Source organism: Chiloscyllium plagiosum, chromosome 40 (genome assembly GCF_004010195.1).
Source record: "Chiloscyllium plagiosum isolate BGI_BamShark_2017 chromosome 40, ASM401019v2, whole genome shotgun sequence".
In the NCBI taxonomy this organism is placed as follows: domain Eukaryota; kingdom Metazoa; phylum Chordata; class Chondrichthyes; order Orectolobiformes; family Hemiscylliidae; genus Chiloscyllium; species Chiloscyllium plagiosum.
Window position 1 is genome coordinate 4,551,445 of NC_057749.1, and position 23,808 is coordinate 4,575,252.

General features: G+C 43.0%; 1 long non-coding RNA gene across 1 annotated transcript in view; it reads right to left on the reverse strand.

Moving 5' to 3' along the window:
• The window catches only part of LOC122542649, a 77,101-nt gene extending 57,876 nt beyond the window's left edge, over positions 1–19,225 (reverse strand). The window contains exon 1 of the long non-coding RNA XR_006309843.1: positions 19,145–19,225. This is a non-coding gene — a long non-coding RNA (uncharacterized LOC122542649). The remainder of the gene's footprint in view (positions 1–19,144) is intronic.
• Between the last annotated feature and the right edge of the window lie 4,583 nt (positions 19,226–23,808).

Consider the following 23,808-nt stretch of genomic DNA (forward strand, 5'->3'; position numbering starts at 1 on the left):
AAAAATGGAATATGTGTGGTTGGGTTTTTGGGTCCTATATCCAATATAACCCTAATTAATCTTGAGTGATATTTATCTACATATAATCTGGAGTGATCAGATTGGCAGTAAATAGGTCTGGATGAGGAATTTAGAGAGTGTTTTTTGAGTAAGTTCTTTACAGCAACACTGAAACCAGTCTCAATATTTGATATTGTGTGAAGTGACAGGATTAATTTATGAGCACAGAATGAAAGTCCCCTTAAGTAGCAGTAATCAGAACTGATTGAGTTTTATATCGAGCTTGGAAGGGAGAAGATTGGGTCTAAGACTAGTATGATAAACTTAAAAACTGGGAACTCTGCAAGCTGAGCTAGTTGAAATGAAGTGGCAATCCAGTTCAGGAAATAGATCAATAGTCACATAATTAGCAGAATAAACATTGTTTGTACTATTAAGAAAGTTCTAAAGCGTGAGCCCATCACTTGTGGTTAACTGAAGAAAGCAGGAAAATCATCAGTCTTGTCAAACAAGCATATAAGGGCACAGTAGAAGAGTAGCAAGTCAGATGTTTAGATTAGATTTCCTATAGTGTGGAAACAGGCCCTTCAGCCCAACAAGTCCACACTGACTCTCCGAAGAGTAACCCACCCCACTTTGACTAATGCACCTAACAACTATGGACAATTTAGCATGGCCAATTCACCTGACCTGCACATCTTTGAAATGTGGGAGGAAACTGGAGTACCTGAAGGAAACCCACACAGACACGGGGAGAATGTGCAAACTCCACACAGACAGTCACCTGAGGCTGGAATTGAACCTGGGACCCTGGTGCTGTGAGGCAGCAGTGCTAACCACTGAGCCACCGTGTCGCCAAGATTTTGGAGAATGACCAAAAATGACTGAAAGCTGAACCAGCATGAAGAAATTAGAGAATGAGAAAAAGCAAGCTAGGAATGTAAAACAAAAAGCAAGAAAATTTCTCCAGATATTTAAAAGTGAAGAGAGTGAGTATAGTGAGGGTTAATCCTCTAAAGGGTGAACACAGGAAGCTAGTAATAGATAATGAGGAAACGGCAGGGGAAGTGCACAAATATTTTGCTTTTGTCTTCTCTGTAGAAGATACAAGAAGTATTCCAGAAATCAGGATATTGAAGAGAGAGAAGCTTAGTGAAATTACAATCATGAGATATATAGAACTAAGGTCTTACAGATGGAGCTGCAGGCTGACAAGTCTCCAAGTCCAGGTAGAGTCCATCCTAAGGTCTTACAGATGTTGATAATGAAGTAGAAGGTGCATTTGTATTAATTTTGCAAACTCCTCGTGATTCAGGAACGATTGATGTTAAAGAGTCATACAGCACGGAAACAGACCCCACTGTCCATCATCCGTGCGAACCAGATATTCCAATCTGACCTAATGCCATTTGCCAGCATTGGCCCATATCTCTCTAAACCCTTCCTATTCATGTATCCATCCAGATGCCTTTTAAATGTTGTAATCACACCAGTCTCCACCACTTCCTCTGGCAGCAAGTTCCATACACACACCACCCTCTGCATGAAAGGGTTATCCCTCAGGTCCTTTTTAAATCTTGCCCATCTCACCTTAAACCTAGCTTTGGACACCCCCACCCCAGGAAAAAGACCTTGTCTATTTACCCTAACCATGCACCTCATGATTTTATAGACATCTATAAGGTCATCTCTCAACCTCCAATGCTCTAGGGGAAAAAAGCCCCAGCCTATTTAGCCTTTCCCTATAACTTAATCTTCCAGTCCTACTAACATCCTTATAAATCTTTTCTACACCATTTCAAGTTTAACACCAATCTCCCAAGGAAGAGCAAACAGAGTTGTACACAATATTCTAAAAGTGGCCTAACCAATGTCTTGTTCTGGATTCAAATCCAACCAAGGCAGATGGTGAAACTTGCAGCACGGTGGCTCAGTGGTTAGCACTACAGCATCAGGGACCTGAGTTCAATTCCAGCCTCGGGTGACTGTCTGTGTGGAGTTTGCACATTCTCCCTGTGTCTGCGTGGGATTCTTTTGTGTACTCTGGTTTCCTCCAACAGCCCAAAGATGTGCAGGTCAAGTGAATTGGCCACGCTAAATTGCCCATAGTGTTAGATGCATTAGTTAGAGGGAAATGTGTCTCAGTGGGTCACTCTTCGGTGGGTCGGTGTGGACTTGTTGGGCCGAAGGGCCTGCTTCCACACTGTAGGTAATCTAATCTAAAACTTCTTTGCCAAGGACTGTAAGAAACTACAGAGAGTTGTAAACACAGTTCACCACACAAGCCAATCTTTGACTCCATCTACACTTCTCACTGTCTCAGGAAGACAGCCAACATCATCAAAGATTCCTCCTACCCCAGTTATAATCTCTCCCAACCTCTTCTATCAGGCAGAAGATACAAAAGCTTAAATACACAGAGCAACAGATTCAACAATAACTTCTTCCCTGCTGTTATTAGACTGCCGAATGGACCTCTCAAGTTTCAAGTCTAATATTGATCATTTTTTTTGTACACCTTCTTTGCAGCTGTAACATTGTGTTCCTCATTCTGTTCAATCACCCTATGATCTTTATGTAGTATGACCTGCCTGTACTGCACACAAAACAAAACTTTTCACTGTAGCTAGGTACATGTGACAATAATTGGTCAAATCAAACAGTGGACGTGATAGTGAGCATGCTAAAAAGACTGTTACGTGGAATTAACCTCCACAAATGTGTACATTTGGATCTCTCTTCTAGGTTTCCCCTCACTCTAGCGAGTTTGAGAAGACTTGTACTACACTGGACAAACAGGCAGAAAACTAGCCACCAGGATACATGATCACCAACTAGCTCACTGAAGATGTTACCTAGTACAGTGACAAAACATCTAAAGATGAACCTTCCAGCTCAGTGAGCAAACTTACATCCAGTTCCCCCATTCTTTCCAGATTCCCACCACCCTCTGGATGTGTGGAGTTTGCACATTCTCCCCATGTCTGCATGAGTTTCCTCCGAGTGCTCTGGTTTCTTCCCACAATCCAAAGATGTACGTGTCAGGTGAATTGGCCATGCTAAATTGCCCATAGTGTTAGGTGCATTAGTCAGGGGTAAATATAGGGTAGGGGAATGGCCTGGGTGGGTTACTCTTTGGAGGGTTGGTGTGGACTTGTTGGGCTGAATGGCCTGTTTCCAAACTGTAGGGAATCTAATCTAACATAATCTAATCTATTGCATCTGCCCAGATATAAGTCTCATGGGCCTCAATTATCAGTTCTTCTGTTTTGAAAGAAAGACTGATAACAGAAAGATGGATCCAAATTGTTGTAAGGTTTCCTTAGACTTACCAGCTATTAAAGTTGTCAGTTCAAACAGTAGATCAGGACAAACACTTCTAAAGAATGGTTTCTCCTCACGCTGCTGCACTGCTATGTCCAGCTGTGATTGAAGAAGGGTAGCTACCTGCTGCCTTTAAACTTTCTGATATCTGATTAATGCTAGTTAGTCCTATTCTTCATTTCTATTTTGAATAAATTAAGTTGAACTGGACTAAAGGAGTCGTGACTGACATTAGTTTGAACATGGAGTGTGCTGAAATCCAATTGTTAGTTCATTGATTGAGTGAAACCAAACTGGATTAACTTCAAAAATGAAAAGTAAGAAAATTTCTACAAAACACTAGACTTCAATGCTTCAGAGATGACTCTTCATTGCACCGTTCCAATAACTCCACATCAAAATATTCCTCCAGATTTGGAATCAGGTGAGGAGCAGCTAATGTTTCACTCACTCTCTACCCTGGGTAGCCTATTCGGTAATTCAGATTTTTCAATTTTAGTTGGAAATAGTGTTTGGTATATCTTGGGCCCATGCCCTCTGAATAATTTGCCATGAATTGAATTTGCAGGGAAATAATGGAATTGGGAATCGGTCATTCTTTAACAGTTCCTGTGGCACTGCCCCTCACTGGGAGTATTTGTTGGATGAGTTGGCCTCTCCTCATATTTGTCACACAATTACCAATGATGGTTTTCATTTCATTTTGCTCAATCCAATGTAAAAATCAAATAAAATATTTAGGCCATAAGATGTAGGAACAGAAGTAGGCCATTCTGTCCTTCCAATCAGCTCTGTTCATTCATTTGAAGAAGTGTCAGTACTAGTTTTCAACCAGTTTTCATCCAGAGGGTGGTGGGAATCTAGATCTCACTGCCTGTAAGGGTGCTAGGGGCAGAAACCCTCATAACACTTATAAAATAATTAGGTATGTGCACTTGCGATGCTAAGGCTATCAAGGATACTGGCCAAGTGCTGGGAAATTGGAGTTAGGTGGTTGTTTTTGATCAGCCCAAATTTGATGAGCCAAAGGGCCTTTATCTATGCTCTAGATTTCTGTGGGATTTTGTGACTCAATGAAGTTTAAACGGAGTCAATGGAAGGAAGGCTGTTTTTTGTGATGGATTAATGTTGATCACGGCATTGGGAATAATACATATGCCTATCTTTGAATGGGACCACAAGATCTCTGAGTCCCATCTGATTGAGAGTCGAGAACAAGGATCTTTTCTGACAGTGCAGCACTCCCTCAGTCCTTGCACTGAGATGTACTGGAGTGGGACTCAAATCCACAATCTTTTGGGCTAGAAGTGAATGCGTTATGAGTGGGTTTTCTTTTCCCAGGACCTGTAGAAGCGTGACATTCTTTGGATGTGCAATCAACATAAAACATGAAAGTACGTTGACAGTTTGGTAATCTATTTTCTCATTTTTGTTTTCCTACTGTTTTAGTTGATCATCTTCATCAGAATATGACAAACATGAGTATGCCTGATTACAGCTGCCTTCACTGCAGTGTCATCTCTATCCATTTGGAAGCTATGATGGACTGATTATATGGCAGTGACCCCACTTTTGCTGTAATTACAAATAACACAAAGGTTGTCACACAATAACTAAGACATCAATTAAACCATATTATTAATGGATGACTCCGAACAACATTAGCCAACATTTTTGTTGACACTTAATTTAACACCTTCTTTGAGGCAAATGGTTAGTAACAAGTCTGCCAGATGTAATTGGTGGACATGAAACTGATTATGATGCACAGAGATGTAGTTAGAGAGTTCAGGATTATTAAGAAAAGCAGTTTTGTTCACTAGCGGCAAAGTACAGGACAAGGAATAGGCAATTCAGCCGTTCCAATCCTTTTCCAATATATAGGCTGGAGGAGGCAGTGATAAAGTCACTAGACACATGATCTTGAACCGAGTATGGAGGGTTTTAGATATAAAAATAGATTGGAAAGACTTTTTCACTGGAGTGTAGGAGATTGAGGGGTAACTTTTTAAAATTAATTCATGGGATGTAGGCGTCACTGATCAGGCCAGCATTTATTGCCCATCCCTAATTGCCCAGAGGGCAGTTGGGATTCATCCACATTGCTGTGGATCTAGGGTGATGAGGGGCTTTTGCCCAAAACGTCAATTCTCCTGCTCCTCGGATGCTGCCTGACCTGCTGTGCTTTTCCAGCGCCACACTCTCGACTCTGACTTCCAGCATCTGCAGTTCTCACTTTCTCCCTGTTGTAAAAACCCATCTGGTTCATTAATCCCAGTTATGGATGCAGTCCCTATTGCTGGCTGACAATGTGTCTCCAGACCTCCAGCAGCAGGTTTGATTCGCAATTACCCTTGAGGCAATTAGGGGCGAACAAGCAGAGGTTATCAGGGGGGTAGGTGTGAATGTGTAGTTGAGACAAAGCAATAATTTAATTGAATAGTAGAGCATGTTTATGGGCCCTAATTTTGCTTCTAACTTGGATGTCACAAGAAGAATGAATTAATAACTGCCCCAGCAAATTTGATAGAACTGAAACTGAAATTGAAAATCGACTTTATTCACAATGGGTGAACAGCCTTCTTTTTTAAAACGTAACAGCATAATTTCATAAAGATTAAGACTATCTTATTAATTAGAAGCAGGAAAAGGCCTTTCAGCCAGTTGATGCTGCTCCACCATTTGAGACGTTGTTCCAATTGTCACTTTGCAATAGAATCTTTTTGATGGTATTCCAAAACTCTTGACTTCCTTGTTAATTGAAAACCTGTCTAATTCAGCCTTGAATATATCCCATACACTGCTTTTGTAGGTGTGGCTTTAACGTGAAAGTTACCGGTCAAAACCCAAGTGATGAGATGGGGCAATTTTAATCTTTTGGGCTATAGAGTAACCAAACTCACCCAGGCAGGTAGTTAAGCCCTAGTTGTGGTGAAGTGACTGGACACAGAGGATCGTAAAATGAAGAGTATGTAGGTTAGTTGATCTTAGAGTAGGATAAACGGTCGGCACAACATCGAGAGCTGAAGGGTCTGTACTGTTCTATGTTCTTAGACAGCTGTCTGAAGTGAACAGGTACCTTCTTTCCTCACAGATATCAGATTGGGATGGCATCATTGAGAACCATGTGCAATTTTAACTGTTGGCTTCAACAGGTCACGCACTGCAGGGACAGTGTTTAGAGGAGTTATGGACAGAGGAGGTTCAACGTGTAAAGCTTTCCCTTTCTTTGGCCAGGAGCTCAAAGGTCACTATTACTTTTCAGGCTCCACCAACAATTTGATCATACCCAAGCAGGTCAACCCAGCAATAGCCTTAGCCTGCTGACTGCTGATCAGTATCAATGAGAGTGTTAGCTACTGTGAATCTCCTCTTCATCACATTTTGTATTCTTGCCCTAGACTTTGCACAAGGAGATAGCCCCTTACCCAAGGAATCCTCTACAAATTAAAATACAGATAAATTAGACACAGCAGTTTATTTATGAACATATTACAGAGCAGCTATGTGATTTTTTTGAATGCCGTACAAGTTATACTTCTGTTTAAGATCGTGCAGGGAGTGCAGATATCACACGATAGCTTACACAAACAGCAGGCCATTTGGTCCACCTGGGGGCTCCTGTCCAGTAAATCCCACTCACTCATCTCTATCCGTAGTTCTGAAAAATTTCACCATGTTCAAGCATATAAAGGTGAACTAATTGGAACACCTCAGCTGAGCTCAACATGAGCAGAGGGTAGGAACATCTTGGTCCCCATCACTCACTGACTTAACCAGCTGAATCCTCACTTGAGCAACATACGTGCCTTTTATTAGTGACAATAGCATGTTTTTCATTTATTTGCTTTAAATTGTGGGTATTTCTGGTCGGACCGATGTTCATTGCTGTTCCAAACTGTCCTGAGGGCAATAATGAGTCAACCCCATTGCTGTGAGTCTGGAGTCAGATGCAAGCCAGGTCAGGTACGGATAACAGATTAATTTCTCTGAAGAACCTTAATGAACCAGATGATCCTTTCCCTGGCAATCCACATTGGTTTCCTCCTCGACATAGACTAGCTCTTTAACTCTGATTTCCATTTATTTCAAATTGAGCAGCTCCATGGTCAGCACCGCTGTCGCACATCTTCAGGGACCCAGACTCAATTCTGCCCTCAGGAGTCTCTCTGTATGGAGTTTACACATTCTCCCTGCATCTGTGTGGGTTTCCTCCACAGCCCAAAGATGGGCTGGCTAGGTGGATTGACCATGCTAAATTGTCCTGTAGTATGCAGGGATGTGAAGGCTGTGTGGATTACACTTAATAACTGCAGGATTACAGGGATAGGATGGAGGGTGGGGGTCTGAGCCTGGGCGGGATGCTCTTCAGAGGATCAGCATGGTTCTGATGGGCCAAATGGCCTCTTCTGCACTATAATTCACCATTTGCCATGGTAGGATTTGAACCCACGATTCCGTCCTCCCCCAGATCATTAATCCGGTCTGCATTGTTAGTCCAATGACATTATCAGTATGGCACCACCTCCCCTTTTTAATACTCAAATGCCCATTCCCAATTGATCTGATGTGTTGTCAGTTTAATCTGAAGACTCAAGGTAAATAACATCAATCTAACTGAGATTTTGTCCGTTTTAAGTGAAATAACTCTCTAGAGGCTGGCATCCCATCACCAATCGCCCTTTGTTTGCAAATGCATAGCCTTTGACAATAGCACTGCCTCTCCCTGACTCGGACATTCAGGGGCTCAATATTCCTAACATTCAAAAATCAGAAAGAACTGCGGACGCTGGAAATCAGAAACCAAAGCTGGAAAAACTCAGCAGTTCTGGCAGCCTCCGTGGAAAGAAATCAGACAACTGTTCTGCAGAAGGGTCACTGGACTCGAAAAGTTAGTTTTGATTTCTCTCTACAGATGCTGCCAGGCCTGCTGGGCTTTTTCCCAGAAATTTCTGCTTTTGTTTCTGATTTCCAGCATCCTCAGCTCTTGCGGTTTTTTGAATGTCAAGAATATTGGGCCCTTGAATGCCCGACTTAGGCATTTTCCCAACAATTTCTATTTGCATCCATCCTCTTATGTCAGCCAGGGCTCCCTGATGGGACCTCATATTCTATGAAGATCAGCTGGCTGACCTTATTATAATCATTACGCTCAGCTGGATGTTATTTTGGGCCAGTTTCTGTGTTCCACTGTTGGTCCGTAGTCTTGTTTACTGGGTTTCTAAATCGAGGTTCACCTCGATTTAGAAAATCAAAAATCATGATCTTCCTACCCTCTCCATTAAATCTGTGCAAGGCCCATGTGGGATATCTTTATTTAGAGGCTTAAGCTCTGCCCAAATTCCTTTCATTAAACCAGGGAGGTTAATAGGGATCTGACTCACCTTAGTGTTCTTGCGTTTAGGTCAGATGATTGTGGGGTTCAAGTCCCACTCCAGAGAATTGAATGCAGACCCAAGGCTATGACTCCAGTAGATTGCTGGGAATGTGATACACTGTTGGTCAAGACCCTTGTTTTACCCATCAGACATTGAAGCAAGTCCGTTCTCTCAAATGGATTCCATTGTAACTGTTAAGTACATTTCAAAAATGTTTAATTAGCTGTAATCATTCTTTAAGAGAGATTTGATGTCGCCATATAACCAGACTCTGCGTAGGGCTCATGTGGTGCAGTGGTAGTGTCCCTAACTCTGGGCCAAAAGGCCCTGGTTCAAGCCCCAACTGATCCAAACATGTGTCATGAGAAGAAAATATCTACAAACAGGCTACATTTATTGGTAACGTCACCACTTGGGGGAACTGTCCATGAGTGTGAGAGGTGAGGAGCTTAGCAAAAAAAGGCTGCGCTGAAATTCACTCTGAACAAGTAACCAAGCTGTAACATGTCCTTACATCAAATTTTCAACTGGTCGTAAGATCAGGGAAAACATAGCAATGATTATAGCAGTCAAGGAATTTCTTTGCAAATCTGACCTTTTGGTAACTGTGAGATAGGCTCTAGTTGCAGTTTTAACATTATGCTGTACCTGTATACAGTCCAGGCCACTTGACATTTTCCAGATATGCAAAGGATTCACAGGTTGATTATAATCATGGCTGTGTTTTCCTGGATCTCACAGCTAGTTAAAAATGTTATGGTGTGCTGATGCGACATCATGGCTACAGGGGCAGATGGTTGAGGGCGGCCATTTATTCCAATATAAACAGAACTGACTTTCTTTATCAAGTAGAGAGAGAGGCTTTTGAAGTAAAGGTTGGCAATAGAATGTCAGGATGAGATTTAAAAATAACTGCAGCAGGATGTCTTTCAAAGCTCTCAGTCTCACTGCTTTATGCACTGACATGCTTCCCATTAGGGACGTGGCAGCGCAAGGAGCAATATCTTACAAATGTGCTCTTATAAGCGCAAGGTTTTGTGTCAATGCAATGTCTGAAATATGGTGATTCATGTTAACAATGGAAGCAAACACTCTCATCGTGTTCATTGATTTATCTGCAGGCCTCTGGGACTTTGCAAAGCTGGGCGTCCTGCAGGGGCTCTTGGGCTGTCGTCTCATCATCCATGCACAACTTCAAAGAGGAGGTGGCGGTGCAGCTTCAAAGCTGGCGGAGGAACAGATTAAACTGATCGCGCGGCTTGAATCTTGGTGCCAGGATGATGCTGAACGAAAGCCGTTGCCACACTCACAAGCTCTCAGGCTGCTGCCAGATGATGTAAGCCTTTATGAATATTTACAGGGCCAGGGAAGTAATGGGATGGCCGGGATGGAAACGGAATACTCTTCCACTTTATAATGCATTAGATGATCAAGAATTCTTAGTGCAGTCAAAGTTACATCTCCAGGGAAAATTAGAAACTCCCATTATGTTAAGCTGCTTTCTCCTCTGGAAGAATTAATGGCTTCCAGACGTGAATATTGACGCACTGCACAGAAAAGAAAGTGGGGCAGATTTATTGCAGAATTTAAAAGCGCTACTCTCACTATAGAAAGGACTCTGTGGACCTAAAGCATATGATCCCAAATCAGTAGCCACATCATTCCAGCTAAGTATGCTGCTATCACCAGTTGACAGAACATGATGAGCCGACAGCCTCAATCTCCATGTATCATTCTTAGCTCTGATTCAGATGATTTCGTTTTCAAACCCAGAACAAGGCTGCTACAGTTTGGAATGTGCTACACGTTCACTGAACTCATGTGTGCTGCTTTCAGATGTTAAAAAAGAAAATCATATGCCACAAATTGACAAATTAATTCTCTTTGTATCTTTTTCCCTCAAACAATGTCACGTCTGCATGATTTTCCTGTTAGTTTTCTTCTTGCCTTAAGTGTTTATTATGCTTTAATGTCAAAATAGCACATAAGTAATATTCAGATTTGTGCCTGGGGATGCCGAACTCCATCTGGGAGACTGTGACTGAGCAGTAACTTTAACAGAGGCCTCTGTCCTCTGAGCAGGATATGATATCACAAATCTTGATGCCCAAAGTTGTGATCCCAGCTGATGGGACAGGTCAGAGCCCAGAATGGTATTTGACTCGATTTTTTAAAAAATCTTAGTTAACGTGCTGGTCAGTTGCCAAAACATAAACAGCTGCCGAGTTTTTAACAAAAAGGACAGAAACGTTTTTTGTACTCAAAAGACGAAGACAGGAAAAGTAAAACAAACCAAGCTATTTAGAGAAAGAAACAAAAACGGAAATTGCTGGAAAAGCTCAGCAGATCTGGCAGCACCTGTGGAGGGAAATCAGAGTTAATGTTTCGGGTCACTTGACTTGATTTTTCTCCATAGATGCTGCCAGACCGGCTGAGCTTTTCCAGCAATTTCTGCTTTTGTTCCTGATTCACAGCAACCACTATTTTCCTTTTTCTTTAAATATAGAAGCCAGTTTGGAAACATTTTAAAACACTTATCAATTTATTTCCCAACACCATCAATTTACAGAGCTCCAAGTGTGCAGAAATTACCTCTCAAAACCAAATCTTTAATTCCTGCTGAACTGACTCTCCTCATTTTCCTCCTTGTGAACTGTCAAATCTTCTAATGTGAAAACCGAAAGCTTAAACTTTCTCAGCTTCTAATAAGCTGTAAAGTTGTAACCAAAATCATCTGATCTGCAAGCTGCACAAATGGTATTTCTTTTCTCTATTTAGCTAACTGTGTTTGCTGTAACCTGTCCTGTAAACATTTAAGGACAGAAAATTTATTTGATAATTCCTAGAAGCATGGCATTCCAACCGGAACGCTATCAACAAACGCATTGACTTGGATCCCATTTACCACCTGCTGAGCAAAAGAACCAGAAATGACAGCACCACAGGAAATGATGTCACCACCGGATATGACATCACCAGCCCAAGGAAACTCAAACATATAAATAGAAAGCGGGCTACACCACCAGTGCTTCATTCGGAGGCTCACTGAAGATGTTACCAAGTATGGTGACAAATTGTCTGAAAATGAACCTTCCAACTCAGCGAGCAAACCTACATCCAGAACCACAACCTGAGCTACAAACCTTCTCGAAACTCGCTAACAGGACACTGTATGTACTACTGAATGTGGCCAGGCCTGCTCTAAGCTTCTCAAATTGTGGGTTTTCTAAAAATCAATCCTTGATTATTCTGAACTGAAAACACACTAATGACCTTCCATGTTCACTCTACATGTTATAAACATAGTTAAAAATTTCACAACACCAGTTTATAGTCCGACAGGTTTATTTGGAGGCACTAGCTTTCAGAGCGCTGCTCCTTCATCAGGTGGTTGCATCTCCAAATCATGTTTTAGATGCCACAGTTTGAATATCGCGATTTGTTAACACACCCTATGTGTGTGCAGCTGCTATTTTCTCAGCCATTAAACCTTAATATTAAGGGAGTCATCTCACCCTCTCGGAAATTCATCGTCTAAGTGTGTAGGAATTTTGTTTAGATTTTATTCCAACGTTTTAAAATATTTACACCATCCTGCCAGCTTAATTTTGACTGTAACTGATTACTTTGATGTAAGTCAACACCCAGGCTTAATCAATAAAGCACAGTCAGCATCAATTGTTAATAGACTCACATGATCAAACACAGTACAATCAAACATAGTCAGCCTCCTGGCCAAAATGTATTTGTTAATCGACACGAGCTAAACAGCTTATCTAGTCAGCCTTGCACTCGCGGGAGCTGGCTGTGGGTAAATTGGCTACCGTTTTCCTTCCTCGGTGAACACATTTCAAAATTTTTGCACTTGTTATGATTAGATTAGATTCCCTACAGCATGGAAACAGGCCCTTCGGCCCAACCAGTTCACACTGAGCCTCCGAAGAGTAATCCATCCACGCCTATTTCCCTCTGACTAACGCTATGGGGCAATTTTTAGCACGACCAATTCACCTGGCCTGCACGTTTTTGGACTGTGGGAGGAAACCGGAGCACCCAGAGGAAACCCAAGCAGACACGAGGAGAATGTGCAAACTCCGCACAGACAGTGACGCGAGGCTGGAATCGAACCTGGGACCCTGGTGCTGTGCGGCTGCAGTGCTAACCATTGAGCCACCGTGCCGCCCTTATAAAGTGCTTCAGGTTGCTCTGAGGTTTAGAAAGGGGTTATAGAAATGTAATTTTTTTCTTGATTCCACAGCAGCTTTGCAAACTAAGCAGCAAGCTTTCTCTTCCCAATGTTTCTATTAGATGCTCTCCTAGCCTGCAGTATCCTTAAATATTTGCTAATCAACCTGTTCAGAGATATTATTTCATACCTCAGGAACAGGTGGGACTTCAACCCAGACCTTCTGCTCAGAGACAGGGATAATACCACTGGACCACAAGATCCCAAAAATCATTTGGCTAAGTGGTTAGTGCTGCTGCCTCACAGTACCAGGGACCTGGATTCAATTCCATCCTTGGGTAATTGGCTGTGTGGCTTTCCTCCAGGTGTTCCAGTTTCCTCCTCCAGCCCGAAGATGTGTGGGTTAGGTGGATTGGCCATGCTAACTTGCCCCATAGTGATCAGGGATGTGCAGGCTAAGTGGGTTAGCCATTGGAAATGCAGGGCTACAGGGATAGGGTAAGGGGTGGGTCTAGGTCAGTGCAGATTTGGTGGGCTGAATGGCCTGTTTCTACTATGTAAAGATTCTATGATTCACAGATTGTGGGTGTCACTAATGGGGCAGCACTTATTACGCATTCCTAATTGCACAGAGGGGAGTTAACTTAGAAACTTAGAATCCCTACAGTGTGGAAACAGTGTGGCCCAACAAGTCCACACCAATTCTCCAAAGAATAACCCACCCAGAACCATTCCCTTATGTGTACCCCTGACTAATACACCTAACCTACATATCCATGAACACTATGGGCAATTTAGCATGGCCATCTTTGAACCGTGGGAGAAAATCAGAGCACCCGTAGGAAACCCACGCAAACACGGGGAAAATGTGCATACTCCATACAGACAGTCTCCTGAAGCTGGAATCAAATCTGGTCCCTGGTGCTGTGGGACAGCAGTACTAACCACTGAGCTACCATCCTGCCCCATTAAGTGTCAACTAGATCACTATGGGTCGGGAGCCACATGTAAGGATGGCAGTTTACTTCCCGACAGGGAAGTGAACCAGATTGATTTTTTTTTTTGGTCCCCTGACGATGGTTTTGTGGTCACCATTAGACTCCTGATTCCAGGTCTTCATTGAATTCCAATTCAACCATCTGCTGTGCCAGGATTTGAACCAGAACATTAGCTGGGTCTCTGGATTAACAATCCAGCAATAATACCACTCAGCTATCACCTCATCATTGGAGTAGTCAGTTTGTTGTAGGGTACTATGTTAAAGAGCTTGAATAAACCTATTTCTACTCTTACCTTTAATTCGCATTATAACCGATTTTGTTTACACCTTCCTAAGATAGCCACTCTACTGCTGGACGCAAGCTGATATCATCTACTCTGCTTCACCACAAAAAATTCAAAGCACTAACTCAGGTGCTAGCAGCTGGAACTAAACGTTGCAGCATGCTGTTGCTAGTCATTTATCATAAAAATTACACTCAAGCCACAAAAGCATCAAATCAGTTTATGTGTATTTATGAGTAAAATCCATTCTTCAAGGAAAGGTGCTTATTAGCCAGAGCAATGTATTTCTAGCTTGTTGTGCACTTTGAAAGTGGGCCTGACTGACATCACCACAATATACTGAATATGTTTACAGGAGGCAATAGCCTATTGGCATTATTGATAGACGATCAATCCAGAGACCCACAGATTTCTTGCTGTGGAGGGAGTCCAGTGAAGGTTCACCAGGACTGATTCCTGGGATGGCAGGACTGACGTGTGGAGAAAGACTGGATCAACTGGGCTTGTACTCACTGGAACTTAGAAGAATGAGGGGGAATCTCATAGAAACATTTAAATCTGGCAATAACACCACTCAGTTATCACCTCCCCGGTGGAGGGATATGTTTATTGTAACCGATTTTGTTTATAGCCACCCCACTGCTGATACTATCTACTCTGCTTCACCACACAAAATTAGCAGCTGGGAATGGACAGGCTAGATGCAGGAAAAATGTTTCCAGTATTGGGGAATCCAAAACCAGAGTCACATAGTCTAAGAATAAGGGGTAAGCCAGGCAGAACTGAGATGAGGAAGAATTTTTTCACTCAGAGTTGCGAACCTGTGGAATTCTCTCCCACAGGAAGCTGTTGGGGCCAGTTCATTAGATATATCCAAGAGGGAGCTGTATGAGGTTTGCAGCTAAAGAGATTAAGGAGTATAGAGAGGTAGCAGGAATGAGATACTGAGATTGCATGATCAGCCATGACCATATTGAATGGTAGTGGGTATCAAATGGTACAAAGGGCTGAATGGCCTACTCCTGCACCTATTTCCTATGTTTCGACAATATTCTGGGGTGCTGGGATTTAAAGCCTATCCCCAAAGCAGATTGTGGAATTGGAATCTGAAAAGGAATCTGGAACAACAAATCTCACAATGACAATGAAACCATTGTCGATTATTGGAAAAAACCAACTATTTCATTAATGTCCTTTGGGGCGGAAACTGCCATCCTTACCGGGTCTGGACTGCATGTGACTCCAGACCCACAGCAAGGTGAGTGACACTTAGACATGCTCCCCCCTCCTCCTGGGCAATGAGGGACAGTCAATAAATGCTAGCCTAACCAGCGATGCCCGACATCTTGTGAAAGAGAAATGAAAAAACAATAAAGTCCGACAGCACAGGAGGCAATTCAGTTCCATTGTGCCCGTGTTAACTAGTTGGAAGAGTAATCTGTATAGTCCCAGTCTTTTGTCCTTCTTGCTGTGCAGTCCATCATGCTTTGTTCTCTCTTCCATTGTGTAGGTGAGGTGAATTGGCCATGCTAAATTGCCCATAGTATTCTGGGATGTGTAGGCTAGGTTCATTAGTCAGAGGAAATGTAGAGCAATAGGGTAGGGGAATGGGTCTGGGTGGATTACTCCTTAGAGGGTCGATGTGGACTTGTTGGGCCAAAATGGCCTGTTTCCACATTGTAGGGATTCAATGATTCTATGATAGAGAGCCATAGAGATACACAGCATGGAAACAGACTCTTTGGTCCAACTCGTCCAAGCCGACCAGATATTCTAAATTAATTCAGTTCCATTTGCCAGCACTTGGCCCATATCCCACTAAACTTTCTTAATCATATACCCATCCAAATGCCTTTTAAATGCTGTAAACAATCTCCACCACTTCCTCTGGCAACTCATTCCATATACGCACCACCCTGTGCATGAAAAGGTTGCGCCTTGGGTTCATTTTAAATCTTTCCCTTCTCACCCTAAACTTATGCCCTCTAGTTTTGGACTCCCCCACCCTGAGGAAAAGACCTGACTATTTAACCTTCCATGCCCCTCATGATTTTATAGCCTTCTCTAAGATCACCCCTCAGGCTCTGACACTCCAGGGAAAACAGCCCTAGCCTATTCAGCCTCTCCCTACAGTTCAAACTCTCCAACCCTGGCAACATCCTTGTACATCTTTTCGGAACCCTTTAATAGTTTAACAACAGAGGCCACTTCCTTTGGAAAGTTGATTTCAATTTCCATTCATAGTCTTTGAGGCAACACACCTCAGATCTTAACTCACTAACTTAAAGGAAGAAAACCAACTCAACTCTTCCCTGGTGTTCTCACCCAATTATTTCAAATCCGTACTTGCTAGCCTATGGGAATAGTTTCTCCTATTAAAACCGCCCTCATAATTTTGATTTCTGGAATCAAACCACTTTGAACTTTTCTGCAGTTTGAGGAAAATGCAATCCCAGATTCACTCTCTCATCTTTAGTGCCAGTCTCAATTTTCCTTTTGATCCTTGTCACGCTACCCAAAAGGTTGTATTCAAATCAGTAGATTTGTGGCATTGTTCTGTGAGTAAATTATAAGAATAATAAAGGAGGCATGAACCTGCATATCTGTAGGAAATGCCAACATTGCAACTGTTTTGCCAGTTAACATTAGTACAACAGCATTCCAGGGGAGCCCAGTAGCCCTGCTTATTATAACTCCGGGAATAATTTTGATGTTTATGACTGTATGGAAATAATGATAACAATCTAGCTGCCCATTCTATCTCTCTTTCATAGTTTTGTACCTCTACTGAAGTCAGAATTATCTAAGACTAGCTAAATTGTAAGTTTTCCTTTGGCAATCAATTTTTGAACTCATCTTGGGTGGGAATGGGGAGAGGGGAAGATGGAATGAGACACTATTCCACCTCAGTTGTGGTTAAATTACTGACAAGGGGTCACGAATTGAAGTCTCATTCCTGAAGGTTGTCTACACATGAGAACCATCTGAGGAGACAAACCAGAGGTAACGGTTTAAATCTGCTGATGCTTCTTCCAAACTGACGGCAATTGGGAAAATGAGGCATTTCTAGAGATGCTGCCAGACCTACTGAGTTTCTCCAGCAATTTCTATATTTGCTTGTCTGCACACTCTAAGCTGACATTCCCTGTGGTGCATTGAAGGAAATCTACATTGCCAGCATAGAGTCATAAGACCATAGAGTCATACCGCACAGAAACAGACCCTTTGGTCCAAACAGTTGCTACAACATGGGGTAGACCCTCCTGCTTAATTTAAAATCAGCAACACAGAAAAGATTTATCCCATGCAGCAATCTGAAAATTCGATAGGCCAAGAACTAGTTCAAGTTAAAATTAACAACTTTATTTCTTAAAGCATAACAGAGAATAATTAACTAACAACTATTTACAAGTGGTTACACTAACCTACCTTTTACCTTCCCTTCTGTATTACTAGTCCAATAAAACTCCCGATTACAACTTACAAAACAAAACTTCTTGCCTCAAAACCAAGCAGCTTTTGGTTCTTCTATTTGGATTTTCCTGCGTCTTCTTTTCTCCTTCTTAGGGATTCTGTTTCACAGGTTACTGACAAATAAAGGTACTTTTAAGAGAGCTATTTTTCAGGCAGTATTTTTACATGCTGATAGATTGGCAGCTCTCCTTCCAACTGTTCAATTTTCCCCGGTCTTATATTCCCAAAGCATCGGATTGTGTCATTGGATTTTAGGATTGTCAATATACTCGATTCAAACTGGATTGGTGTTTTTCAGGGTATAATTTAAACTGATTGGCCTAATTCAAATCTGTTTTGTCATTTCCAGGCAACCAGCTACTGTATCTACCCCCGTAGCTGGAGCACATGTTACATTGTAGTTTATTGGGAACACTTGGTGCTGTCACTGCTAGCTTTTAACTCTCTTAAACATACAGTACAGCCACATCTTCATAAGGCAGTCCATGACGAACATAATCCCAAACTTCATAGTCCCACCTGTCTGCTCCTCGCCCATATCCCTCGAAACATTTCTTATTCATGTACTTATCCAAATGTCTAACTTCATTCCACAAACTAACCATCCTTCATAAAAACGTTGCCCCCATGTCTTTTTATTAAATCTATCACCTTAAAAATATGGCCCCCAGTCTTGAAACCCCCCATCCTAGGGAAAAGACATCTGCCATTCACCTTATTGATACCCCTCATGATTTTCAAAACTTCTATAAGGTCACCCTTCAACCTCCTATGGTTCCAGTGAAAAAATTCCCAGCCTATCCAATCTCTCCCTGTAACTCAATCATTCCATTCCCAGCACAGTCCTGGTAAATCTTTTCTGAACCTCTTCCGGTTTGATAATATCCTTCCTATAACAGGGTCGAAAGGGCGGTGGTGGGGGAAGCAGGTCTGCACACAGTACTCCAGAAGAGGCCTCGCAAATGTCCTAGGGGGTGAGTCTGGGTAAGTTGCTCTTAAGAGTCAGGCTGAATGGCCTTTTCCAAACTGTAGGGATTCTATGGAACGTTCTGTACAATCTCAACGTGATGTCCCAACCTCTATAGTCAAAGGTCTTAGCAATGAAGGCAAGTGTGATAAATGCCTTTTTAACCACCCTGTTTACATGTGAAGCAAACTTCAAAGAATTATGTACCGGAACGCTTAGCTCTCTCTGTTTGAAACACTACTCAGGGCCCTAGTTCTAATTGTATACGCCCTGCCATCGTTTGTTTTATCAAAATGCAATATCTTTTGACTGAAGTGACAAACCAGGGCACAAGCTGTGGACACAGAACACTGCATGGCAAACTCGGAAGAGTGGGAGTTAGTTTCAGTCCCCTGATGATTTATCTTTCAACCAACATCAAAAAAGAGATGACCTGATCATCATTACATTACTGCTTGTCAGAACCTCCTGTGTGCAAATCGGCAGCAGTGTTTTGTGACAGTGACTGCATTTTAACAAGCATTGACTCACTTTGCAAAGTACTTCAGAACCGTCAGGGTGGTGGAACCCATTGTGGACATAGTTTTTTTTTCCCAAAAGGGAATAGAAGAATGCACCAACTCACGTCAACCTGAGTCAGAAATGATCCAAAGAGCTCGGAAAACCTATAGGAACAACCACAGCAAACAAATTAAACAAGACAATCAAGATGGGAAGCCAACAGAGCCTCCCATTATGAGAAATTCATCACAATTCAATAGATGTAATTGAGCAATGGAGTACTGCACGAGTTAACATTTCATTAATTTCAGTGTAAGAATTATCTGGCTGCTTTCCATAAGGACCAGCTAATCCTGTTCTCTCGATTTTTCATGGTCATGTGAAGGCACAAGTAGACCTTAATAAGTCACAAACCTCATTTGCTTCTTCCCTCTTGTGATTAATTTTAAATCGAATTTCCCTCAGATGAAGCTAACAAGCTCGGGTGGATTTGGCTTCCCACAATTCTGAATCATTGGAGTCACAGAAAGTCAAAGAGATGATCAGTTGGTCCACCCATTATGCACTGATTTGGAGAGAGTGTCTATTCTGTTAAAACAAATCCTTCTGCATTAAATAATGACACAAGTGCCCTTTACAATGAAGTCAGTCAAAAATGCTTCTTCCAACTTTCACCAAAGACCATAATACCTAAGGACAAAGGCGCAGACGTAGACCAAGGTAAGGAAGCTTTCAATCTACATTACGCTGGGGGAAGTAAACATGGGTTTAACCCATTTCTTTCTGCTATTGCCCCCTTTGAAATATTTGAAGGCAAGAATCGAAGGCAGTGTGGTAGTTCGATGGTTAGCACTGCTGCCTCCCAGCACCGGGGACCACGGGTCGATTCTACCCTCAGGTGACTGCCTATGTGGAGTTTTCACGCTCTCCCTGTGTCCTTTGGGTGTCCCAGTTTGCCTCCCACAGTCTAAAGATCAGCAGGTTAGGCGGATTGGCTGTGCTAAATTGTTCACAGTGTCCGGGGATGTGCAGGCTGGGTGCAATAGCCATGGGAAATATAGGGTGTGGATCTGGATAGGATGTTTTTCAGAGGGTTGGTATGGGCTGAATGGCCTGCTTCCGCACTGTGGGGATTCTAAGAAAGAACATGTATGGGTTTTGATAAAAGGAGGCGAGTTTAGACCCTAGACAGGCAGCATGTATGATAGCCTGTTTGTAAATGGAGGATGGCACATTATAAGAGAATGAGGTCCTGGTGTAGGCTCTCACTTGACAGTGTGCCTTGGAAGCACAAAAGACTTTTACAAATTCTGCAGCCCAGGGCTCTGAATTTATCTGTGGGTGCCAAACATTGGTTGCACTGACCTCAATGTAAACACCACAGGCTCTTTAGGGGCTCTGAGCTTCATAATTTCTCACCTTCTCATCGGGAAAGGCAATTGGTGCAAATACAATTTAAATCATACATTCACCCAAAATCCCGTCTGCCCTTTGACACTGTTACAAACCACTCTTGTGAGGAGTGCCAAAAGTAGATGAGAAGTCAAATCTTTTCATTGTGCAGTCATCAGGACCAGGTCACAAGAAACCACTTGAAGAGAGAGAAGTCTTGAATCAGTCTTTTCTCCCCTGGTCCAGACGCTTTATGTCAGTTTTGGATTTTTGCCTCTTCTTTACCATGGATGTACAATTCCTTGACACATCCATCCACCATCAGGATGGTCTCAGGGCTCTCCGCATCTTCCTGGACCAAAGGCCTGAACCGTGCCCACCCCCTCCCACTACCCTCCCCCACAAGCCGAGCTCATCCTCATGCTCAGCAACTTCTCTTTAATTCCTCGCATTTCCTTCAGGTCAGAGGGGTGCCCATGGGTACCCGCATGGGCCCCAGTTATACCTGTCTCTCTGAGGGTTATGTGGAACATTCCTTGTTCCAGTCTCCTGTTCTGGCCCCCACCCATGACTCTCTCTCTTGTCAGGAATTGAAAATGTTCATTGATTTTGCTACCCTGACTTTCACCTGATCTATCTCTGACTCCACCCTTCCGCGACATCTGTTTCCATTTCTGGGAATAGACTGGCCACTAATATCCACTGTATATCCACCGACTCCCACAGTTACCTGGATTATACATCCTCACACCCTGCTTCCTGTAAAGACTCCATTCCATTCTCCCAGTTCCTCCGTCTCTGTCACTGTTCCAATGAGGTGAACTTCAACAAGAAAACCTCCGAAATGTCCACCTTCCTCCTCAACTGAGGATTCCCCAGCACCATTGTTGACAGGGCCCTCAACTGGGTCTGAACCATCTCCCGCACTTCACACACCCATCCTCTCCTCCCTCCCAAAACAGCTATAGGGTTCCCCTTGTCCTTATCTACCATTCCACCAGCATGCACATCCAGAAGCCACCATTTTTGCCAACTCCAATGAGGGGCCATCACCAGACACATACTCCCTTCCCCTCCCTTGTCTGCCTTCTGCAGAGACCATGCCCTCCAGGACACCCTGATCCACTCTTCCTTCACTCCCAACATCCCCCACCTCCCCCACCTCACAGCTCCACGGCACCTTCCCCTGCGACTGCTGAAGGTATAGCACCTGCCCATTTCCCTCCTCCCTCCTCAGTATCCAGGGACCCAAACATACCTTTCAGGTGAAGCAGCACACTTCTCACAATGTAGTTGACTACATTCTCTGTTCACAACGTGATCTCCTTTACATTGGGAGAACAAAGCGTAGACTGGGTGACTGCTATGCAGAGCACCAATGTTCTGCCCACAAAAAAAAAACCCTGAGCTTCCAGTTGCCTGCCACTTTAAGACACCGACAATTCCGCAGCCAACATCTCTGTCTCAGACTTGCTGCAATGCTCCAGTGAAGCGCAGGGCAAGCTGGAAGAACAGCATCTCATTTTCCACTTGGGGAGCCTGCAGCCTTCCAGCCTCAATATAGAGTTCAATAAGTTTAGGGCCTGAACTGTCCCGTGTCCTAGGCCCTTACCTGACACACCAGGCCTTGTTATTACAGATTAATTTTAGTCACAAACAGTCCCCATTAACAGCTATTCACCCTCCCAGCCAGATCATTACCCAAACCTTTGTCTGTCCAACTGTTCTTCTCTCTCTTTGGGCTCTATTCCCACCTATTGTTCACTCCTTAACCCCTCCCTCACCATATCTGCTGCATACAAACCAATATTTTCCTACCTACCATCAGTTTTGAAGAAGGGTCACAAAACCTGATTTCTCTTCACAGATACTGCCAGATCTGCTCAGCTTCTCCAGCACCTTCTAGTTTTTTTAAAAGATGGATACCATTTTATATATATTTTATTAAACAAATTACAAAACAGTTTACAAAAAACATTGACAGCTGTACACAAAAGACAGCAGTTTTACAAGGGAGAGGAGCAGCAAAGCGAGGCCCCGAACCCTACCGTTCAACCATTTTACAGGGAGAGGAGGACAAACCTCAAATCCCAGTTCCACATATGACAAGACAGTGACAATGACATTTGTACATTAGACAATACCGTTACATACAAAAGTGCAGACAATACAGACCCAGCAAGCCCCCGCCCCTCCCACCTTCCGACCACTCTAAGGCAGCCCGCCCCTACCCACCTTCCGGTTCTCGGTCCACCCCATGCCCCTTCCAGTTCTCGGTCCGCCCTGACACACCTTTCGACCACCTCTAGGACAGCCCGCCCCGGTACCCGCCCAGGGTGACAGCAGTCAGGACGGCCTACCCACCTTCTGGCTTCACTAACCACCCTCAGCACCTTTCGACCACCTCTGGGGCAGCCCGCGATACCACTTTATACAGGTAGACAAGAGGGTGTTGATTGGCTGGGCTTTTGAGATGCAGATGTAGCAAGAATAATTAATGTTCAGACCAGGCAAGTAGATTCTGATTGGCTATGGAGCAGAGATTGGCTGCATCCTTTCCTTCCTCTTGACTTCTCCATTTCCTTCTCTCCCTCCTCCCATCTCTCCCGAAATGTTAGTACACATTTTCTGCCAACCTCTTGAGAGTCTCTTGGTAATATAAAGAAATCCTTAGCCCCTTTCTTTGGATCTGAACAGAGCCTGTGTGTTGTCAATGAAGGTACATGTCATGTTTGTCAGTGGATGAGCTGAAGATGATCTTTAATCCAAAGAGAAAGTATTTCAGCGATGAGGTAATGATGTGAAGACAAAGTGCGGAGGAGATTGAAAAGAAATGACATTCATGTTTTAAATGCCATTTATGGAAGCACTGGCCTGGTGGCATTATTGCTGGACTGTTAATCCAGAGACAAGATAATGTTCTGGAGGTCTGAGTTCAAATCCCGCTACAGAAGATAGTGGAATTTGAATTAATTAAAAATCTGGAATTAAGAGTCTAACAATGACCATTAATCGATTGCTGGAAAAACCCATCTGGTTCACTGATGTCCTTTAGGGAAGAAAACTGCCATCCTTACCTGGTCTGGCCTACGTGTGATTCTAGACCCACAGCAATACCGTTGACTCTTAACTACTCTCTGGGCAATAAATTCTGACCTAGCCAGAGATGCTCTCATCCTGTCAATGAATATTAAAAAAAAATGTGGCAGATAGTTATGACACCTTTCCATTTATAGATAAGAGTTTGACCAGGAATGGCTCAGACCGACTCACAATAATAAAATAACGTGTGGACTCCTCAA